General features: G+C 42.1%; 1 pseudogene; it reads left to right on the top strand.

Moving 5' to 3' along the window:
- The first annotated feature begins 4336 nt into the window (after window positions 1-4336).
- On the top strand, window positions 4337-23002 carry Gapdh-ps98 (Glyceraldehyde-3-phosphate dehydrogenase, pseudogene 98; annotated as a pseudogene).
- Window positions 23003-24266: the final 1264 nt, after the last annotated feature.

Raw genomic sequence — 24266 nt, 5'->3', positions numbered from 1 at the left:
TTCCTCTCCTTCGAAGGCTCTTCTTCCTCGTGTTATTTACTTCCTTATAAGGCCAGCCTGCTGCAGCCCATCCTGCTCATAGCTCATAGCTTCTTGATATAGATTCCTCCTATTCTAGACCCCTCTGAGCGCTAACTGTACTTTCTAGTTCAGCTTCAAAAGAAAGAATAGGATTAGTCCTGTTCATTCTTTGGCACCAGGCCAGAGGCTGCTGGCCAGCCTCTGATTTGACTATTCTTGGATCAAAGCCCACCTATTATGCAAACAATAGGGCAGGGCCACGTAGCATAAAACTCAGTGATCCAGGACTGCCGGATCAGCCCATGATAGGCCCTTTAACTGACACATTTCACTTAATGACTTCTCCTTACCATCCTCTGTTGTTCCCAGACAATCATGTGCTAAAGCCATCTATCTTGTAATATTGGTTATATTTTTATTCATTTTAGTAGTTTTCTAAATTTTTCCTGAGTAATATTTCAAATTTTTATAATCAGAAACATTCCATTAAGTATTAAGGGAAAAAAAAGTGTCCTTTCATCCGTATTCTTAGAGTTCTACTGCTGTGAATACGCTCCATGACTACGGCAACTCATAAAGGACAAGAGTTAATTGGGGCTCGCTTACCGTTCCAGAGGTCTGGCTCATTGTCATCATGGTGGGAGGCATGGCAGCATATAGGCAGACATGGTGCTAGAGAAAGAGCGGAGAGTTCTACATCTCGATCCACAGGGAGCAGGACCTGCTGTGTGCCACTGAGCATGTGAGACCTCAAAGCCCATTCCCCTCGTGACACACTTTCTCCAGTAAAGCTACACCTACTACAACAAGGCCACACCTACTACAACAAAGCCACACCTACTGCAATAAAGCCACACCTACTGCAACAAAGCCACACCTACTACAACAAGGCCACACCTACTGTAGCAAGGCTACACCTGCTGCAACAAGGCCACACCTACTGCAACAAAGCCATACCTACTGCAGCAAGGCCACACCTACTGTAGCAAAGCCACACCTACTGCAGCAAGGCCACACCTACTGTGACACGGCCACACCTACTGCGACAAGGCCACACCTTCTAATAGTGCTATATTTAAACCACCACAAAAGAACAAATGAATATTGAGCAACTATCATCTCCATGCTAAACACTGTAGAGATGCTCTTTTATTTGCTGGGAAAATCTCTTAGTGGATAAGAATACTTGTTCAATGTGCATGAGGATCTGAGTTAAAATCCCCAGCACAGACATACAAAGCTGGGCATGATTGCATATACCTGTAACATTTCAAGATGGATATCGGCAGATCCTGGAAGCTCACCTGCCAGACAGTTTCATATAAACAGTAGTAAGGTGGAGAGGGAAAAAATTAAAAATGAACCCAAGTTCTTCTAGCTCTGGTCCCACATGTGTATGTCTAGGAATGCTCACTGACACAGACATAGACCACACGCACGCGCGCGCGCGCACGCACACACACGCACACACCCACACACACACACACACACCACACACACACCACACACGAAACTGTCTCTTCATGGAGTATAAATCGTCTGACAAGGACTGAAGAGGTTATGGTAGATAAATGCTTTCCAGGGCTTTCTTCTTCCCATGAAGAACTGTGTTCACATCCCCAGCCTTGGCTTCCATATGCATAGGCGTATATACACGTGCACGTACATACATACACATGCCAATAAAAAAGAAAAAAAAACAAGTGGTCACATAATTTATCAGATGAGAACACTTCTGAGAGTGAAGGAGAGTGCTGTCTGAGATCAGAGCAGATGTCCGGGTTCGATCGCAGCCTCAGGCTCCTGCCACCATGATAGAAACCTCTCCTCCCCTGCTTCCCCCACCAAGATGAATAATGCCCTCGACCACCAGTGGATGATGCCTTCCAGTGTAAACCAAAATAAATCCTTTTTCCCTTAGGGAAAAAAAATTAAGATCAGGACCTGGCATGTAGCCCAGTGATAGAGTGCTTCCTCTACCTAGCATGTTCAAGGCCCTGGGTTTGGTCCCCAGGACTGCAAATAAATAAATATCATTTCAGGACTAAACTGAGACTGGGCTGAGCTGACTCAGGCATGTGGGGAATGCTTTGGTGGAACTGCACATTTCAACTGAGAACTACCAGATATGAGGCCCCAATCCCCCGACCCCTTAAACATTAATCAAGAGATTTAAAGAATATGTATATATGGAGACAGAGAGGTCCCTCAAATCTCAGCTTCTTCCTCCTACACTTTAGGAAACATTCCGGATTCCAGTGCAATAAGAGGAACCAAGGACATGAGGAATGCGATGAGTGTGTTCTAACAGGCATAAATCACTCACACACATGACAGCTACACAATTGGATGCGTTCGCCCCATGATCAAAGTTAATATGACACTAAATTCTGCAATATGGGCATTATTACACTCACATACTTGCACAGCAAACAAGATCAATCTGTCTCTGTTTGAATTTTTTTGGTCAAGGTATCAGGTCCAATGATAGAATTCAAATTGGGTCCCATTTGTCATGGCTAAATTCCCTACATCAATCCATCTCTTAAAATTTTACATTTAGAAACTCAAGACACTGGCACTCTATGACCTCATGTTCCTCTTTAAAATACAGGTCAATAGCTGTGGGTCTTCTGTAAAACTCCTTCTTCCACAATCTTAGCCCCTCTGCTTACCCCAAGCACAAAGGGAGAATGAATTTCACCGGATATTGCTTCTTACAACAGTTTCCATGGTTCTTGTGTAGGTGGTATCTGAATTCGCCATGACATTTGAAAATGAGAATTTTTTGAAGGCGATTAAAGAAAAATATCTGGAGGGTACCATTAGCCCAGGGGGTTAAAGAAAAAAAAATACTCAAAATGCCAAAAAGTATTTCTAACTAATTTTCTGCCAATTGAGTCAGAGTAATTCTATTGATACCAGATTAGTTAATTAAAGTAATATGTCAAATTCTGTCTTGACAAATAACATCACAACTCAAATATCTATTCACTTTAATGGATTTGACCTGCATCTTCTTTTTTTTTTAACCATGAATTGGAAAAACGCATATTTTCCCCCAAAGATGGTTTTTTGATGTTTATTTGAGAGTTTTTTTTTCAGTAGTGATGTCTATACTTGCCGCCCAGAGATATACACTTTGAATCAAAGTCACAAGAAGAAATAAAAAGGGCTTGAAACAAAGTCACCCCTAAGATATATTTTTCCCTGCCTTGTGTTAGCAAACTTCATTTACAAACTAGCACTAAAAGAATGTCAAAAGAATTTTTCACAACACTATCAAAAATTCTATTGTGTCTGGGAGGCATCTCTGCAGCAGAGCCCCATTGCATCTTTTGAAACAAATGTCTTGGAGGACCTGTGTGGGAGGGGCTGCAATTGGAAGACCCTTCTGAGATAGAAAAATCTCTTTTTATCCTAAGAGTCTTTGTTGAAACAAAAGACGTTCGTATCCTGGAAATGGCTGAAAATTATTCACCTTTTGTGTCCTGCATACTCAAAACCTGAGAGATGGGAAGAACACATATGGGAGACAGAATGGTTTTTAAGATGTGAACGTTTGGGTTCAGTACATAAGCAGAATGGGTAATTTCCTTTAATATAAGAAGGAAACAGAATCCTTTTGTCCCGGATAAGTTAAGTGACAGATTCGTCCAGGACTTGCCCCACTCTTCCCATTTGGATCTCAAGCCTCAATTCAAACCAGTGTTTTAAAATACTTAGGGTCTTTATTCTCCCTCCGTTTCTCCCATTAACAGCAAAATATAATCTTCTTTCATGTTGAGTAGCTGATAACAAAAACTGGCTAGCGTGAGAATGCCCCACTGACTTCACAGTCGGCTTCACAGAGCTGAGCTGGAGAGAAATAAATGCAACTATTTACTGTCTCCTGAATTATGGATTTTAGAGTAGTGTTTAATAAAGAAAAAGAATTATTTAAAACAGCTCCATTGAATTCTGCACATGCAGAAAACGAACAGGTCACTGGAACTGATAACGGATTTTGTTGGGAGAGTTAAATTGAAATCTAATGATAGTTTGGAAGCTGGGATGGTTCCACCAAGACAAATCCCAGCACGGCCTGCATGCTAGCAACCTGGGAAGTATAATTATATTTTTAAGTGGTTAATTTTTTTTTTAACTTGAAGCTTTAGATAAGGAACTTTTCCTACTTCTCTGGCCTTTATTTAAGCTTCGGGGTTCACGGGGGTAGCTCTCTGAAGGGTGCCTCTTCATCTCCCAATTCCTCAGTTATTCAGAAATCTGGGTCATCTTCTGAACCGAACTGTGAGTCACTGGAGTTCTTCGGACCATGGCTGAGGTAGTGGGAGCACATGTCCCTTGGTTTTCATCTGTTCGAGCTTTCAGATTTGCGGCTAGCCCGCTAGCGTTGGAAGCTCTGCTGGCTGATTACGGGGAGCCGGAAGCAGCTTCTGATTTGGGGCAGGATAAACTAAGCGTCACACGGAAGTGCTAGGTGATCCCAAACGGGACTGGACGCAAGCATCCACTGACTCAGACGGAGGTCTGGGGATTCTTACAGATGTGGATTCCTGATCCGGAGTTGTAAGCGGGAGCCAGGAACGGAAAGAGAGAAGGGTCTCCTGGGCAGAGGGCTTAGCTTCCTTCCAAGGTCTAGACAACTGAGAAAAACCGGGTCTAGAAGAGCTAAAAGTGGTTCACTGAGATTGATGCATGGATGCACTGCGGGCAGGATAATCTTTGTTGGCCTTTGGGTATCCTACTCATTCACTCCTTCCCGACAGCCTGGAAATATAAATTCCAGTGCTTTTACTTTATTTTGCATTCCAGAGAGTTTGAAAGTGTCCAGACTTTCAGTGTGAAACCATGACTAGGCCCAAGAGAAACCAAATAGATGATGCTTTTCAATTAGGTAAAATAATTCAGTACCTATCGATGATCCGATGTGTTCAGCATGCGGACACAAACATTATACATCTGTTTTTCTATTTCCGTTCTCTCTAACATTCCCCTCCTTACTCTTGGCTAGATTTCTATCCCAAGCTTGAGAGTAGAGAGTGGGAGAAGGAATGTATAGGGTGGTAGATATAAGAACATATTAATTTCTGAAAGCTAATTGTAGCCCACTATGTGCAGAAGTGTCTCCTTCTACACCCTAAACCATTTAAATAAAATAAAAAAATAAAGTCTTTCTGTCCACAGGGCCAAATCTACAAATAGCCTGTTGGGACTTAAGCTCGAAGTCTCCAATTTCCAGATATCTGCTCTGAGTACAGTGACTCCCTTTTTTTCTGTCATGGCTTTCCCTTCTCTCACCTTGTCTGGAAATACAGACCCCAGCCCCATACACACCCTCTATCTGAGGAAGGTCTCATAACCCTTGGCAAACCTACAAGTTCAACTTTTCTTTCTTCTTTCCCAATAAGAACCCACCCAGCAAGTACTTGAGATTCTTGGAATGCCTCTCCACCCAAATGGAATCATTCACATGAAAACTCCTTCCCACAATCCAAGGCTCGTATCCAAGCTCTTGGTCACCCCAAATAAAGTCTATGCACACCAGTTGTTTTGCTGAAGACTGTCTAAGAGAGCTGTACCACTGAATAGCATCTAAACGATCTGTAACAGCTGTAACGCTAACATCTTCCTTGGAAAAGGCCTTCCTCAGTCTCCATGTTCCCACCCTTACACCCCTGCACTTATTCTCGGGATCCTGTAGACCCCACCTGTTATGGACTCTGCTTCATCCTTCCACCCCAGTGTGCAGTGGCACCTGGACACCCTGAGAGAGAAGGCGAAGGATGATGAACCACACGTAGTCCCCAACAGGCACACCACAATTAACAGTACTGCTCGTTGATCAAACTCCATCGTCTGAACCAGAACTTTCCTGTGGAATGAATAAAACAGTTTGACCTCTCAGGTGGACAGTTCAACAGTATATAGCCAATAGTTTATAAGTTGACATACCAATAGTGCCAAACTTCTTGTTCTTAGGAAGCTGCCCTTAAAGAATAAATAAGGACATACATGAAGACTTGGCTGAACATCATTGGGTTTTGACGATCATTGTAATAAACATTTAGGATGTCTAAATCTTAGCCAAAAGCAGTCCCATGGTGACCAGTTTTGAGTTACTGACATGAAGTTGTGGACACAGAAAGGTCTGTGCCTGCTCCCTCCCGCACAGCACTGAAGAGAAACCACATGTGGGGTTTCTGTGTCTTTGGTTGGTTGGTTGACTGGAGTTGATCTCCTCTTTGTTTCTTTTCTTATCTGACTATTATAAAGAGTCTAGGTGTGTGATCCTGGGCTGACTTAGACCTTGCTAGGTCCCCAAACTTGTAGTGATCCTCCTGCCTCTGCCTCTGAGTGCTGGGACTGTAGGTATGCACATCAAAGCCAGCAACTCTTGTTCCGTTTTCTATTTTAGAACCACAACACCTGCCTGTCACGCATTCACCACACCACCTGACTCTCAGCCTGTGACTCCGGTTGCTCTCATGGCAATGCCCAACTGCAGAAGGATCCAGAAAGAGAAATTGTTCTATTGATAAACACAGTGATGTTCTCCACAGTACCAAGCCCCTGGGTTTCCTCTTTCACACTCATAAAATCCACTGGAAACAAAGTTTGTCCTTTCCCTAAATGAAAAGCGATCATCATTATACTCAAAATAATTGTTCATTCTCACCCAGTACAACTAAGGTAAACAAACAGCTTACAAATTTAAAAAACAAAACTTATTTCAGGATGATAGGCTTAGAAATGTCTGGTTTTATTTCTATTAATTTGCGTTTTCTAATTTTTTTTTGATTTTTTTTTATTAACTTGAGTATTTCTTATATACATTTCGAGTGTTATTCCCTTTCCCGGTTTCCGGGCAAACATCCCCCTCCCCCCTCCCCTTCCTTATGGGTGTTCCCCTCCCAACCCTTCCCCCATTGCCGCCCTCCCCCCATAGACTAGTTCACTGGGGGTTCAGTCTTAGCAGGACCCAGGGCTTCCCCTTCCACTGGTGCTCTTACTAGGATATTCATTGCTACCTATGGGGTCAGAGTCCAGGGTCAGTCCATGTATAGTCTTTAGGTAGTGGCTTAGTCCCTGGAAGCTCTGGTTGCTTGGCATTGTTGTTCATATGGGGTCTCGAGCCCCTTCAAGCTCTTCCAGTTCTTTCTCTGATTCCTTCAATAGGGGACCTATTCTCAGTTCAGTGGTTTGGTGCTGGCATTCGCCTCTATATTTGCTGTATTCTGGCTGTGTCTCTCAGGAGCGATCTACATCCGGCTCCTGTCGGTCTGCACTTCTTTGCTTCATCCATCTTGTCTAATTGGGTGGCTCTATATGTATGGGCCACATGTGGGGCAGGCTCTGAATGGGTGTTCCTTCAGTCTCTGTTTTAATCTTTGCCTCTCCCTTCCCTGCCAAGGGTATTCTTTTTCCTCATTTAAAGAAGGAGTGAAGCATTCACATTTTGATCATCCGTCTTGAGTTTCGTTTGTTCTAGGGATCTAGGGTAATTCAAGCATTTGGGCTAATAGCCACTTATCAATGAGTGCATACCATGTATGTCTTTCTGTGATTGGGTTAGCTCACTCAGGATGATATTTTCCAGTTCCAACCATTTGCCTACGAATTTCATAAACTCGTTGTTTTTGATAGCTGAGTAATATTCCATTGTGTAGATGTACCACATTTTCTGTATCCATTCCTCTGCTGAAGGGCATCTGGGTTCTTTCCATTTTCTGGCTATTATAAATAAGGCTGCGATGAACATAGTGGAGCACGTGTCTCTTTTATATGTTGAGGCATCTTTTGGGTATATGCCCAAGAGAGGTATAGCTGGATCATCAGGCAGTTCAATGTCCAATTTTCTGAGGAACCTCCAGACTGATTTCCAGAATGGTTTTACCAGTCTGCAATCCCACCAACAATGGAGGAGTGTTCCTCTTTCTCCACATCCTCGCCAGCATCTGCTGTCACCTGAGTTTTTGATCTTAGCCAATCGCACTGGTGTGAGGTGAAATCTCAGGGTTGTTTTGATTTGCATTTCCCTTATGACTAAAGATGTTGAACATTTCTTTAGGTGTTTCTCCGCCATTCGGCATTCCTCAGCTGTGAATTCTTTGTTTAGCTCTGAACCCCATTTTTTAATAGGGTTATTTGTTTCCCTGCGGTCTAACTTCTTGAGTTCTTTGTATATTTTGGAAATAAGGCCTCTATCTGTTGTAGGATTGGTAAAGATCTTTTTCCAATCTGTTGGTTGCCGTTTTGTCCTAACCACAGTGTCCTTTGTCTTACAGAAGCTTTGCAGTTTTATGAGATCCCATTTGTCGATTCTTGATCTTAGAGCATAAGCCATTGGTGTTTTGTTCAGGAAATTTTTTCCAGTGCCCATGTGTTCCAGATGCTTCCCTAGTTTTTCTTCTATTAGTTTGAGTGTGTCTGGTTTGATGTGGAGGTCCTTGATCCACTTGGACTTAAGCTTTGTACAGGGTGATAAGGATGGATCGATCTGCATTCTTCTACATGTTGCCCTCCAGTTGAACCAGCACCATTTGCTGAAAATGCTATCTTTTTTCCATTGGATGGTTTTGGCTCCTTTGTCAAAAATCAAGTGACCATAGGTGTGTGGGTTCATTTCTGGGTCTTCAATTCTATTCCATTGGTCTATCTGTCTGTCTCTGTACCAATACCATGCAGTTTTTATCACTATTGCTCTGTAATACTGCTTGAGTTCAGGGATAGTGATTCCCCCTGAAGTCCTTTTATTGTTGAGGATAGCTTTAGCTATCCTGGGTTTTTTGTTATTCCAGATGAATTTGCAAATTGTTCTGTCTAACTCTTTGAAGAATTGGATTGGTATTTTGATGGGGATTGCATTGAATCTGTAGATTGCTTTTGGTAAAATGGCCATTTTTACCATATTAATCCTGCCAATCCATGAGCATGGGAGATCTTTCCATCTTCTGAGGTCTTCTTCAATTTCTTTCCTCAGTGTCTTGAAGTTCTTATTGTACAGATCTTTTACTTGCTTGGTTAAAGTCACACCGAGGTACTTTATATTATTTGGGTCTATTATGAAGGGTGTCATTTCCCTAATTTCTTTCTCGGCTTGTTTCTCTTTTGTATAGAGGAAGGCAACTGATTTATTTGAGTTAATTTTATACCCAGCCACTTTGCTGAAGTTGTTTATCAGCTTTAGTAGTTCTCTGGTGGAACTTTTGGGATCACTTAAATATACTATCATGTCATCTGCAAATAGTGATATTTTGACCTCTTCTTTTCCGATCTGTATCCCTTTGATCTCCTTTTGTTGTCTGATTGCTCTGGCTAGAACTTCAAGAACTATATTGAATAAGTAGGGAGAGAGTGGGCAGCCTTGTCTAGTCCCTGATTTTAGTGGGATTGCTTCAAGTTTCTCTCCATTTAGTTTAATGTTAGCAACTGGTTTGCTGTATATGGCTTTTACTATGTTTAGGTATGGGCCTTGAATTCCTATTCTTTCCAGGACTTTTATCATGAAGGGGTGTTGAATTTTGTCAAATGCTTTCTCAGCATCTAATGAAATGATCATGTGGTTCTGTTCTTTCAGTTTGTTTATATAATGGATCACGTTGATGGTTTTCCGTATATTAAACCATCCCTGCATGCCTGGGATGAAGCCTACTTGATCATGGTGGATGATTGTTTTGATGTGCTCTTGAATTCGGTTTGCCAGAATTTTATTGAGTATTTTTGCGTCGATATTCATAAGGGAAATTGGTCTGAAGTTCTCTTTCTTTGTTGTGTCTTTGTGTGGTTTAGGTATAAGAGTAATTGTGGCTTCGTAGAAGGAATTCGGTAGGGCTCCATCTGTTTCAATTTTGTGGAATAGTTTGGATAATATTGGTATGAGGTCTTCTATGAAGGTTTGATAGAATTCTGCACTAAACCCGTCTGGACCTGGGCTCTTTTTGGTTGGGAGACCTTTAATGACTGCTTCTATTTCCTTAGGAGTTATGGGGTTGTTTAACTGGTTTATCTGTTCCTGATTTAACTTCGATACCTGGTATCTGTCTAGGAAATTGTCCATTTCCTGAAGATTTTCAAATTTTGTTGAATATAGGTTTTTATAGTAAGATCTGATGATTTTTTGAATTTCCTCCGAATCTGTAGTTATGTCTCCCTTTTCATTTCTGATTTTGTTAATTGCGTTTTCTAATTTTTTTTGTCCATAATAAATGTGCTATTTATAACAAGAGAAATAAGGTCATGGCTAAAATTGCGTGCATATCTGTATACATGACTCCATTATATGTGGATTACAAGCACACATGAATGTATGTCTTCTCTGTATTACTCTGACAAATCCTGACTTTTTTACTTTAAGATAAACAGAAGGCAGAAAGATAAGGTTTCCGGCCACACCCAGCAGCTCAGCAAACCCCCTTTGTGGTACCTCTCCCATGTTGTCTTCAAAACTTTGCTTGGCTGTCTATATATGTTCCTTGTGCTCTTTCTTTGGCTCTTTTTATTACCTGTCTGTTGATTTGCTCTGTCTTATTCTGGTTTGTGTGTTTTTGTTTTGTCTCACTTTATTTTTTTTAAATGACTGCTTTCTAATGAGAGAAAGAAAGAATGAAAAAAAGAAGCATACAAGCAAATGAATGAATGAATGAATGATGAACAAAGGGCATGAGTACAGAGGTGGGGAGAATCTGGGAGGAGTTGGGAAATAGGAAACCATAATCAAAATTCATATTATGGGATTGGGGATTTATCTCAGTGGTAGAGCGCTTGCCTAGTAAGCGCAAGGCCCTGGGTTCGGTCCCCAGCTCCGAAAAAAAAAAAATAAAAAAAAAATTCATATTATATGAAAAAAATCTATTTTCAATTTTAAAAAGTGTGTGTGTGTGTGTGTGTGTGTGTGTGTGTGTGTGTGTGTGTGTGTAAGATAGCTCAAATAACTGAATTACAAGGAAAAACACAGTCAATCTAGATTTTTTTAAAACATGTACATTTTGGTTATTTTAAATACATGTTTTCTTCATTATCTCCCCTCCACTAGGCAGAACTGTGCTCTTGGTTACTTAGTTATTGTCTTAGTTAGGGTCTAATTGCTGTGAACAGACACCATGACCAATGTAAGTTTTTTTTGTTTGTTTGTTTTTTGTTTTTTTGTTTTTTTGTTTTTTTGTTTTTTTTTTTTTTTGGTTCTTTTTTTCGGAGCTGGGGACCGAACCCAGGGCCTTGTGCTTCCTAGGTAAGTGCTCTACCACTGAGCTAAATCCCCAGCCCCCCAATGTAAGTTTTATAAAGGACAACATTTAGTTGGGGCTGGCTTACAGGTTCAGAGGTTCAGTCCAGTATCATTAAAGCAGAAGCATGGCAGCATCCAGGCAGGCATGGTGCAGGATTTGTTGAGAGCTCTATATCTTCATCCAAAAGAAGCCAGGAACAGACTGGGCATCCTCTGGCAGCTAGGAGGAGGGTCTCCAAGCCACCCCCACAGTAACACACTTCCTCCAACAAGGCCACACCTAATGGTGCCAGTTCCTGGACCAAGCATATGCAAACCATCACGGTTATATATAATAATCTTATTATTTGTGACACGTATATTTTACGTCAGATACAGAATGGGTTACAAAAAATAAGATAAAAGGTCAGATCCAGATCACAATGTCTAAAAGCTTTGATACAATCCGAAGTCTCTTCCTTAGTGGCCTTTCCCACACCTCCTCTCTCCTGAAGACCACTGTCCTACTCAGCCCCCTCTACAACAGATCCTAGGCATGGGCTTCCTAGCTACAAAGGCCCTCACGACATTTATTAGATAGCGTGTGATCCCCACATGTGTCAGCTGTGATGCTGGGGCACCAGGGGGCACCATGGCTGTGGACCCCTGGGGAGGAGCTGTGTCTGTGGAGATGAACCCATTAAAGCTGCAGTGATGTGGAGAGGTTGGAATGTTGCAGCTCCAAGGTTAATTACCTTATCTCAGCTAGCTTTAGCTGCCTGGGTTGCCATTTCTTGTCCACCTCTGTGTCAGAACGAACATCCTGTGACTAAAAGATTAAAACTTTTTGAAACTTGTTAACTTAGCAGGCTACTAGCTTCCTCCAACCGCAAAGCTAAGACGATGTCACTAAATTGTGTCTTAGGCTACGTAGGAAAGCATCCTCCATCTTGCTGTAACTGCCTGTCTGACATAGCAACCAACCAGTGTATTTTAAACTCTGTATGACTTTCTTTGTTCTGTAGAACTATGAAATTGCTTCCAATTGTGTGTGGGGGCAGGGGGGTTGTCTGGCACTAACTGGCAAAGCTAGCTGGAATCCAGCAGTTCTTAGACATTTCCCATCCTTACTCCTGACATTCCTACCCAACCATCACTGTGCCTCAGGGGACCCTCATTAATATCATCTAAATCTAAATAATGGCATTTGTTGGCCACTGGTCAATGTCTAAAAAAAGTGGAAATATTGAAGTCTGGGAATATATATTTTCCTGATCCCCCTCCATTAAATTTTATGAAGAGGGAAAAAAATACTTTAATGAAAAACTTTGGTAGTCAATTCTTTGATTTTTATTTTTCTATCTCATTTCCATGGTCAAAATGTACTCCTCGGGATGCAAAGGAAGGGTTTCTTTCCATCTATAAAAACCCAGAGGTTGAGAAGACTGCTCAACTGAAAAGTATACACCCCAAGTGCACCGTGTGCAGGGGTATATTGGCCGGGCTCTAGGTAAACACAAAGAGCTACCATTGCTGGGTGAAAGGACTTAAACTTTTCACTAAGAACGCAGGAGTCTTCCGGTTACAACTGTTTCCTGTGCTCACTTGTCTGGGTACCACCATACTTCATTTATTATTGGCTGCCATCAGTGCAAGGATACAGGGACTTACAAAAGAAGATTTGCATCCATTTCCTTAACCTAGCATAAGTCCCTTGCAATCTCTCTTGGATACCTGTATCCCGTCGCTTGTCAAAGTGTGTGCTAAAATGGCAAGCCGCGTAAACCCCAATTATGCTATTTTACAGTTAAAAATAACGCACACAGACAAATTTATAAACATTTTACAGCATGCGTGTCGAAGCGTTATTACCACTGCGGTGTGCCCTGTCGGATAGGCATGTCCCGGCACTGAGTGTCAGATAATGGAGGAATATTCATTGAATTGAAAAGAGCAGTACGACAGCAGATTACAACTTTTATATACAGGAGAAGTACATCACTGCAATGCCTTTTCTTCTTTTTATCTACTTCCCCTTTCCCTTCAGGCAAAAATATAAATGAAAAATACCTTCTCCCTTCAATCAAATACCACAGATAAAATGCCGAATGCTTGCTCGCCTGCTCGCTTTGGAGGTATAACAAATGTTAATCTATTTCTACAGCCAACAGAGACCGGAGGCTGAGTAGGGAAGAAGGGGATTAGAGGAGCTTTTCCTCCATGGCATTTTTGAGACTTCAAAATGCTCTTAGAAGCTACTTAACAACAAAATCAGTTGATCCCACTGTTGTGCCTCAGAATTCGGCTTCATTTACAGCTGAGTAGAGGAGCTGAAGCGGGGCGGGGCGGGGCGGGGTGTGACTGCCCCGCCCATGCATCGGTCCAAAACCTTTTACTTAGAGCATTTCTATGAAGTCTTATAAAAATCCTCCAGCTTTCCACAAGATTTGTGTCTCCCGGACCAGACCCACCAAGGGCAGAATCAAAGACCTCATCATCATCTGCAAAGATCCCAGAAGGCTCGATCTATCAAGTTGTATCTCTAAAACTCCATCTCGGCCCCATTTCCACCCACCCAATCCCACTATCGGTTCAGCTTCTGTCTGGTGCAGAGTGTGCTGAAGAACACCCCCTACCCTCGTGGGTCCCATAGGACCCTTAGTGTTGTCCCATGGTTCCAGCCTCGCTACTTAGCTGTGGCGACCCTTAACCCAGACCATGCTCTCTGAACATCCCAGACTTTGCTCAGCTGCTAGAAAAGAGAAAAAAAAAGAGATTGACTGTTAAGGGGGCGGGGGGAGTACCTGTGTGCTCTCCCATGTGCTCGGTGTAATTTTTGTCTATTTTTGATATTGTAATTGTAATTTACAACATTTCTTCCCCCACCACCACCACCAAACCCTCCCATATACATCTCCCTACACTCCTTTAAATTCAGGGCCTCTTTTTTTCATCAATTGTCATCACGTGCATATATAAATATATTTGTATATACATACACATATATTTCTAAAATAATGTTCACATAATGTTACTTATGTGTATGTTTTTAAGGCTTACCTTGCACTGGACAACCAGTTGGTGTTCTGTTCCCTGGAGAAAACCACCTATGTTCTATTTAACCACTAATGTTAAATGGACAGACAGGTAGAAAATTGGTACCTAAAGATAGATAGAAAGATGATAGATAGATAGAAACATGCTTCATATGTACATATACATACATACATACATACATACATACATACATACATACATACATACATGTGAAATCCATTATTTGTGGGGTAGAAAGATAGATCGATGGGTGAATGCTTACTACTCAAGCATGGAGACTCGTGTTCACAACACCGACGTAAAAAGACAGGCACAGTGGCATCCACATACCCTTTGCTGGGAAGGGAGGTAGAAAGGAGAATCCTGGTGACTCGCTGACCAGCCAATCTAACCAAAAACGGCAACTTCCAGGTTCAAAAAACCATTCTATCTTGAAAATTAAGTAGAGTCACCTGACATCAACTTCTGGCTTCCATAGGAGCACATGGACATTCATGTACTTGTATGTGAACACACGTGCATGCGCACACATACAGAGGAGAGAGAGGAGAGAGAGACAGGACAGAGAGAAAGACAGACAGACAGACAGAGGCAGAGACAGCGAGAGCAGTATCTCACTGGTTTTGGTTCTGCGTCTCTGGAGGAATTCTTCTACATACAATTCCCCTACAAATGCTCGCCCTGCTCATAGGACAGCACATTGGGTCCTCAAAGGCAGACTGAATCACTCAGATCAAGCTAGGAAGCCTCTTCAACAAAAAGAACATTCTACCCTTCAGGGAATGCTTTCTGGTGCTCAGTGATGTGACTGCACTTTGAGAAGTCTTCAGGGTCTTGTACACTGACCCGTACTCTCAAGATCTGAAAGGGAACCAGTAGCTAGCGAGCCTTGCTCTCCCCAACATTGAACAGGTAAACTCTGTCTCTTCTCTCAGCCCAAGGAGATATCTCTTCTCTCACACACCTTGGCTCTGGAGGGGAAACAACTCTTCTGACTGGTGATAACATATTGTGCAGCAGGCCTTGGAGGCAGTGTGTTGGTCCTCTCTGAACTTCATGGTAACTGAAATGCAGGAAGAGACTCTCCTTCAAGCCCCAGAAATGTGAAAGATCCTCTCTAGAAATGTCTAAGGCCAACTGGAAAGAACCCAGATGCCCTTCAACAGAGGAATGGATACAGAAAATGTGGTACATCTACACAATGGAATATTACTCAGCTATCAAAAACAATGAGTTTATGAAATTCGTAGGCAAATGGTTGGAACTGGAAAATATCATCCTGAGTGAGCTAACCCAATCACAGAAAGACATACATGGTATGCACTCATTGATAAGTGGCTATTAGCCCAAATGCTTGAATTACCCTAGATCCCTAGAACAAACGAAACTCAAGACGGATGATCAAAAGATGAATGCTTCACTCCTTCTTTAAATGAGGAAAAAGAATACCCTTGGCAGGGAAGGGAGAGGCAAAGATTAAAACAGAGACTGAAGGAACACCCATTCAGAGCCTGCCCCACATGTGGCCCATACATATAGAGCCACCCAATTAGACAAGATGGATGAAGCAAAGAAGTGCAGACCGACAGGAGCCGGATGTAGATTGCTCCTGAGAGACACAGCCAGAATACAGCAAATACAGAGGCGAATGCCAGCAGCAAACCACTGAACTGAGAATAGGACCCCCGTTGAAGGAATCAGAGAAAGAACTGGAAGAGCTTGAAGGGGCTCGAGACCCCATATGTACAACTATGCCAAGCAACCAGAGCTTCCAGGGACTAAGCCACTACCTAAAGACTATACATGGACTGACCCTGGACTCTGACCCCATAGGTAGCAATGAATATCCTAGTAAGAGCACCAGTGGAAGGGGAAGCCCTGGGTCCTACTAAGACTGAACCCCCAGTGAACTAGACTATGGGGGTAGGGCAGCAATGGGGGGAGGGTTGGGAGGGAAACACCCATAAGGAAAGGGATGGGGGAGGGGGATGTTTGCCCGGAAACCGGGAAAGGGAATAACACTTGAAATGTATATAAGAAATACTCAAGTTAATAAAAAAATAAAAAATAAAAAAAATAGATACATAAAAAAAAAGAAAAAAGAAATGTCTAAGGCCAAACTTTACACGAATCAGTTTGTCTGGTTTCCAAAGAGCAGAAATTTGGGTAAGAGAACCTTCTAGCAAAATCAAGCCTGCGTCACCTTCCGTTTCTTCATTAGTAATTCAGATCTGTGATTCTCCAAAGGAGAATAGGAATCATTTGAATATCCATACTTTTTCCTGGTGACTCTGGTTCATTTTGTGGTCCTGTCAGTTCAGTGAGTAAAGGCCAGTTTCTCACACTTTTTTCCATTCTCTCTTAGCCATTCTCTCTTTCTCTGTTTAGTGTCCCTCCAGTGTGCCCTCGACCTGAAATTATTCCAACAACTGCATTTTCTTTTCTAATCTCTATGTGCTCTGTAAACCAAAGAACAACAAAATTGAGCTCCATTACTCTCCTCTCCTCTCCTCCTCCTTCTCCTCCTCTTCCTCCTCCTCCTCCTCCTTCTTCTTCCCCCCCTCTCTCCCTCCCTCCCTTCTTCCCTCCCTCCCTCCAGGGAGAGTAAAAGAAAGTTTAAATTGCAAACAGCCAATTGACCTGTCATCTCATCTGTATTTATAACCTTTATTCATCCAAGCAAGACACCAAGTTTCCTGGGAAATCAGTTCTTCTCCCAAGTTGCAAGTAAGAAATGATGTAAGATGCTCTAGAGATTTAAAGGAATCTTTCTAGTAACCTGGAAGCAACCCACTCCGGTCACTCCACTGAAGTAGAAGGCTCAGCCAATCACCAATTAATGAATCCAGGGCCCACTCAACTGAATGCCTAGCTGGGCTGTGAAATCGCCATTCAATAACCCAGAGGTCTTCCAGGAGATTCCCACAATGACCCGCCTGTGGTGACATGTTTAATCCCACCCTCTGATTTCAACTGGTTCCCTGGTTTCAACTGGTTATCACTAGGGAGAAAGGGGAGTCAAAGGCTCTCTGATCTAAGGAGACTCATCCAGAAATGAGGCTCTCCCTGGAGACAGAACCACACATTATGGAGCAGGCACTGCAACCCAGGAACCACAGGCAGAAAGACTTGTAAGAAACTAACAAATGTCTTGGCATCGAAAGGAAAACATGACCTGAGTACTTAGCCAGTTGAAATGGATGGAGATTCACATTGTAACTGAACCATTATTTAAGGTTCCAAGGTACAACCACGGTCTGTATGTAGCATATGAAAGAAGAATTTTTAAAAAAAATAATCCAAGATAAAGAGATAGCCCAAGTTCAAATCGGTATTATATATATATATATATATATATATAATTCCTGTCTTCAAACCTTATTGGTAAAGTGAGCATGCTCATAGGGTTATGGTGAGTATTAAGTGATTTGACAATCATCTACTAATCTAAATAAAATACTTAGCTAATAGCCACTACACGGTAACTGCTTTACAAGTATTGTAACTAACTGTTATGTATTGGTGAGTCCTGGTAACTACAAGTATTGTAACTGACTGTTACATATTAGTGAGTCCTGTTAACAATTACCTCATACAAAAGCCAATTTCAACTTGCTGAGGACAGCATTTGCACCAACAGAGAAAGTTTGGCTTTAAGATACTTCTGGAGGTCTTAAAAAAACTGAAGGAACATGGGAGAGCATCATTATCCCAGGTGAAGGGAGGAAATTTGAAGGATGAAAGGGCATAAGAGTCCAAGAAGCTAATAGCTAGCATTATTAGATGAGGTCACAGGGTGGAGTCAGGAGACATCATCTGGCTTCCTGAATAGCTATTTAAAGGTCTCAGAACAACAGATACCTGACTGGGGATAAAATTGACCTTGGGGAAAGCCTATTGCCAAGGGCAAGACAAGAACAAATGGTGGTATATTTACACAGTGGCACATGTTTATAAGCATAATGACAAAGAATTAAGTAAACACAGGAAACATTGGAGTGAAAGAAGTAAAAGACAAGAGACTCCCCCACCATATGATTTGTTTATGGGACATTCATTAAATGATCATAGAAAAGGAATATGTGGATACATTGAGAATGGTGGACATGGAATTGACTGGAAAAAAAAATGTCAAGAGGAAAGTTTTAGGGTGAGTGAAACATCCTAAGTTTTGTTTTATGGTGGTTTTTTCAAGACTCGTTGTCACGAACATCTGTATTTATTGTGTGTTAACATGAAATAATATTTCTTTTAGAAAGGAAATAAAACCTACAGTGAAGAAATGAGAATACAGAAACAAAACAACCATTGGCTATAAAATAATGCAAGAAAATATTGATTGGTTTTGTGTACGTTGCTTTGAAAGAAGGAATTAAATATTAAAGAGGATTTGTAGGTGAAGCTCAGTAGAGAACTTGCTGAGTATGTGTAAGGCCTGGGACCCAGAAAATCAGTAATAAAAATGCTACACAATGATATTAAGGTCAGAAGCTTTGACTCTTTCATAAAAAGATCCAAGAACGCTTAAAATTGGGACTTTTGGCCTTCATTAATGCGTGAGCAGTGTAACAAGAGCACCTAGAATCTAAAGCAGTGTATAAGTTCTAAACTGGAAGGCAAGGGCAGTAAAGGAAACTCAAACTGTAGTGAGAAGTTCCGTTTCTTAAGACACGGAAATGTCATAGGAATGTGTTTCTGTTCTGACCCCGGGTGTGGGATACGGGGCCGCTTTAGACTGCCCACAGCAACAGACTAGGATTCGCCTCGTGCTCTAGCAGGGGTGCGATTTGCCAGCAGTGGATAGTCTTTGCAAGCATATGAGGTTTGGAATTCTGGGAACTCTTGAGAGGGTATAAAAATGCTAGAGCCCCAAGAGGTGCAAGAGCTGCTGCTCCCCCTGCTCCTGCTGCTTCCCTCCCACTCCCACCCCGCTGTTCCTGCTGCCCCCGCCCCCGCCCCCGCCCCTGCTGCTGCTGCTGCTGATGTTGTGGTTTCTGGTTGGAAATATCCTGAAGACAAAGATCAACATCTCCCCAAGGAAGTGGACAACCCAAATCAGCAGGTAGTTGTCTAATGAGATTGGTACCCAGTTTTCCTTCTATCCTTCTTTCTTTCCTACCTAGTGTCGGGGGTTGAAAGGGACTGGGGTGGAGAATGATAGGAAGACGAGCCTTTAAGCTATCCAAAAGTGTGGCTACAGCAAACGGTTAGTCAATTTAATACATCCTATTGGGGCAGGGGGTGGAGGAGGGGGTATGTGACTCCAAAGAACACATCCAAAGGTACCACAGAGGCATGTCCCACCCACATTCACGGCAGTTTGATCATAATAGAAAATGTATAGAACCAGCCCAGATACACAACAGCAGGTGAATGGGTGCATGGATAAATAAAACATGAAACATATACCCTCTATATTCCATAAAAAATAAAATTATGACATCGGCAAGAAGATGAATAGAACTGGAGACTGTTGTGTTAGTAGAAGAATCAAAACTCAGACAAACACTACTTATTTCCTCTCACACGTGAAATCTAGGTTTAAGCAATACATGTATTCGTATGTTGAGGCAAGTAGAAAAAGGACAGAGGGGAGGGAAAGGGGATAAAGGGAGGAGAAAGAGCAAGAGAGGGAAATGGAAGACATATTAGGTAGAAGCAGGAAGGGGAGTGGAGAGAGGAAGGGCCAGATAGTGGCGAGACGAGGAAAGACTGCGGGAGGAAAATAAGAATAAAATATCATGGTAAATGTGTGAAAATCCATTACCTTGTATGCCACTAAAAAATTAATTTCTAAGATGACAGAAAGAAGGTAGCAAGGTAGCTCAGGATCTTGCTGACAAGCCTGGTGGCCTGAGTGTGATCCCAGGAACCCACACGTTAGAAGGAAAGAACTAATTCCTGCAAGCTGTCCTCTGACCTCCACATGCTCGCTGTGGCTCTCTCATATACAGACACAAACAAACAAATAAAAATAATAAATATCTTAAATGGTAGAGGTGCATAAAGACATCAATAATCACAACAAATATGCAGTCTTGCATTCACTAATCTTACACATATACATTTGAAGCACACAGTAGTCAGTTATATATTGCTTATAAAAACAATAACTACTGTCCAAAAGACAGAAGTAAAGAGGTGGAGAGATGTACAGTTGGCAAAGGCTAGCCATTAAATGCATGCAGTTGTTGTAAGCCACACAAACCAAATTTAATTGAGAAGACACTAATTAATAATGAAATAATACATATAGCCTTGAACTTGCAAATACTCAATAATATTGCTTCAAAATGTGTAAAGTAGGGCTGGAGAAGTGGCTCAGGGGTCAGGATAATCTTCCAGAAGAATCCTCAGCACCCACACAGCAGCTCACGACCCTCTGTAGTTCCAGTTCCAGCGGATCCAACGCCTCCTTCTGGCCACCAGGGACACCACAAGTCCAGGTGCACAGACATGAACACAAGCAAAACACCCGCACGGAAGACGATAAAACGAAATAAACTTTTTAAATAAGAAAAAAAATCCAAAGCATTATAATTAATAAATTTCGCCAGACAGTAAGTTTCATCTTGCACCAAAAATCAATAAGGAATTTGCCCATAAAGGAAGATCCAATAAATTCTGAACATTTTATAACACACAGAACATATCTTGTGACCAAAGTAGTATAAAATTAAGAAATGAGAGAGCTCTGCCTGCCACCATATGGCATGGGCTGGTGGGAGATACCCACGGCTCTGTGGCCCATGGGTATGTGGTAGAAAGATGGGCAAAGGGGTATACTGTGTGACACACTGTGACACACTTCAGCTTCCACAGCAACAACAAAAAATGTTGTTGTTGTTACTGTTGTTGTTATTGTTGTTGTTGTTGCTGTTGTGAATTTTATTTTTGTTTTCTTTGGCAGGGTTGCAGAGGCAGAGGGTGTGTATGAAGGGACAGGGAGATAAGTGAGATTGGGGTGCATGATGTGAAATTCACAAAAAATCAATATAAAGTAACGGTGGGGAAGAAAACATGATCAAATATTTTGTATAAAAAAATTAAATAAAAATGTTCTTTAGAAAAGATTGGTGCTATTGCTTCTCTGTCTTTTGGCTAAGATCAAGTGTAAAAAACATTGGTGCTTTGATTTCAGTGAACAGTGTCATACTATTTCTTATAACCCCATACAGTCATAATGTTAAGTAAGTTAATAATCAAAGCATTATTTACATTACTGCTATGACATTCTGATAATGGCCTCAACATGCTGAAACATATACTAAGAGGGACGAATGAAATACAGAAAAAGTGTCAAACTTTTTTAAAAACTTTGAACACTTTTCTACAATAAAAGTAATTCATAAATACATCAAGCCTAACATAGGCCTATCAGAAATTCAAAGACGATTAATATTAGGAAATCACTCAAAATAGAACCACACTAATATGTTGGGAGGGGAGTGGAAATCTCCAAGCTTCAGATAAAGAACAAATAAAATTCAATTCCAGCTCTCTGTTCTTCCCTGTTCCAGACACAGTCACATCTTCTCATGCAGTGTCAGCCTCGTCCCGTAGACAAGATGGTGAAGGTTGGTGAACAGATTTGGCTGTATTGGGTGCCTGGTTACAAGGGCTGCCTTCTGCTCTGCATCTGGCAAAGTGGAGATTGTTGTTATCAGTGATCCCTTCATTGACATCAACTACGTGGTCTACATGCTCCAGTATGACTCTAGCCATGGCAAGTTCAATGGCACAGTCAAGGCTGAGAATGGGAAGCTTGTCATAAGCCCATCACCATCTTCCAGGAGCGAGATCCCGCTAACATCAAATGGGGTGACACTGGTGCTGAGTATGTCACGGAGTCTACTGGTGTCTTTACCGCCATGGAGAAGGCTGGGGCTCACTTGAAGGGTGGGGCCAAAAGAGTCATCATCTCTGCCCCTTCTGTTGGTGCCCCTATGTTTGTGATGGGTGTGAACCATGAGAAATATAACAACTCCCTCAAGATTGTCATCAAAACTTCCTGCTTAGCCCCCGTGGCCAAGGTCATCCATGACAACTTTGGTATCATGGAAGGGCTCATGACCACAGTCCATGCCATCGCTGCCTCTCAGAAGACTGTGGATGGCCTCTCTGGAAAGCTGTGGCTCGATGGCAGTAGGGCTGCCCAGAACATCATCCCTACATCCACTGGTGCTGGCAAGGCTGTGGGCAAGGTAATTCTGGAGCTGAACGGGAAGTTCACTTGCATGGCCTTCCGGGTTCCTACCCCCAATGTATCCATTGTGGATCTGACGTGCCGCCTGGAGAAACCTGCCAAGTGTGATGACATCAAGAAGGTGGTGAAGCAGGCATCCGAGGGCCCACTAAAGGGCATCCTGGGCTACACTGAGGACCAGGTTGTCTCCTGCGACTTTAACAGTAACTCCCACTATTCCATCTTTGATACTGGGGCTGGCATTGCTCTCAATGACAGTTTTATAAAGTTTATCTACTGGTAGGACAGGGTGGTGGTCCTCATGACCTACATGGCCTCTAAGGAATAAGAAGCCCTGGACCACCCACCCCAGTGAGGACACTGAGAGCAAGAGAGAGGCCCTCAGTTGCTAAGGAGTCCCTGTCTCAACTCGGCCCCCAACACTGAGCATCTTTCTCACAATTTCCATCCCAGACCCCAATAATAACAGGAGGGGCTTAGGGAGCCCTACTCTCTTGAATACCATCAAAAAAAAAAAAAAAAAAAACCTAATCCCTATATATTACGGAAACTTAGCAACTGAGACAAGGGGAGAAGTCTATGCTTGACAAAAGATACCCATTAAAAAGGACCTTCTGCAGAGACTAGAGAGATGGATTAGTGGTTAAGAATGCTAGATGCTCTTCAAAGGATCCACATGGCAGCCTACAACTGCCCGTAACTCCAGATCCAGGGAATCCAATTCCCCACCTCTGTCTTTTGTGGGCACCTGCAATCATGTGGACACACACACACACACACACACACACACACACAAAATAAAAAAAACACCCTTTAATTATCAGGCTGAAGACTAACGTGTGTAGGCTTTGCTCTTTCTGTAATAACAATGCCTGCAGTGCTTAGTTTTAATTGTCAACAAACTATTTGAGTTACCAAAACTTCCCATAGAGTAAATAAAAGCTTGGGCCAATGAGATAGTGTAGTAGGGTAAAAGCACTTACTGGGAAGGAGAAAACCAAATCCTGTTAGGAGACGAAAATAAACACAGTCTAGAATCACCCGGGAAGAGAGTCTCAGCGAGGGATTGTCTAGACTGATTGATTTGCTGACGTGGGAAGACCTGCTCATTACTGATGGCATCATTTCCAGGGTTTGGGCCCTGAAATGTATAAGACTGAAGAATGAGTTAAGTACAAGTTCTTTTCCTGACCGTAGCTGCTTCAAGTTCATACTACCTGGACATCCTCATAAAGATAGACCCATAGACGGGAGTGACGTAAACACTTTCTCCTTTGATTTGCTTTTGCAGACTATTTTATCATAGCTAGGACAGTGCCCTTAACCTCCATTTGTGTCCGGTGCTTTCCTGGAAGCTGTGACTAAAACAAAAAGGCCAGTTGGGAGGGGGAAGATATGTAGAGGCTAGACAAAGAGAGCCAGAGCTGCCATCGTTCACAGATAACAACCGTTTACACAGAAAGATCTATGAGAATAAATGAAGAAACTATTAAAAGCAGTAAGAGCTTGATGGATTCAAAGATCATACACAAGAATCAATAACCTCCCTATATACAGGCAACATCCAATTAAAAGGCACAACTTTAAAAATCGCCTTAGCCACAAGCAGCAACCAAAACTGTAAGCTATGTAAGAACACAGTTAGCAAGCCGTATTCATCTGTATTAATATCGGGGAAACAATATACAGATTTACTTAAGCAAATAAATTTTGAAACACGTCAGGGAGGGAAATGAGGCAATGTAGTTTACATGAGTAAGAAGCAGGCAGTGTTTA

This window comes from Rattus norvegicus, chromosome 7 (assembly GCF_036323735.1).
Source record: "Rattus norvegicus strain BN/NHsdMcwi chromosome 7, GRCr8, whole genome shotgun sequence".
NCBI lineage: Eukaryota > Metazoa > Chordata > Mammalia > Rodentia > Muridae > Rattus > Rattus norvegicus.
Note: the sequence above shows the minus strand (reverse complement) of the source record. Positions and strands in the feature narration are given on the sequence as shown.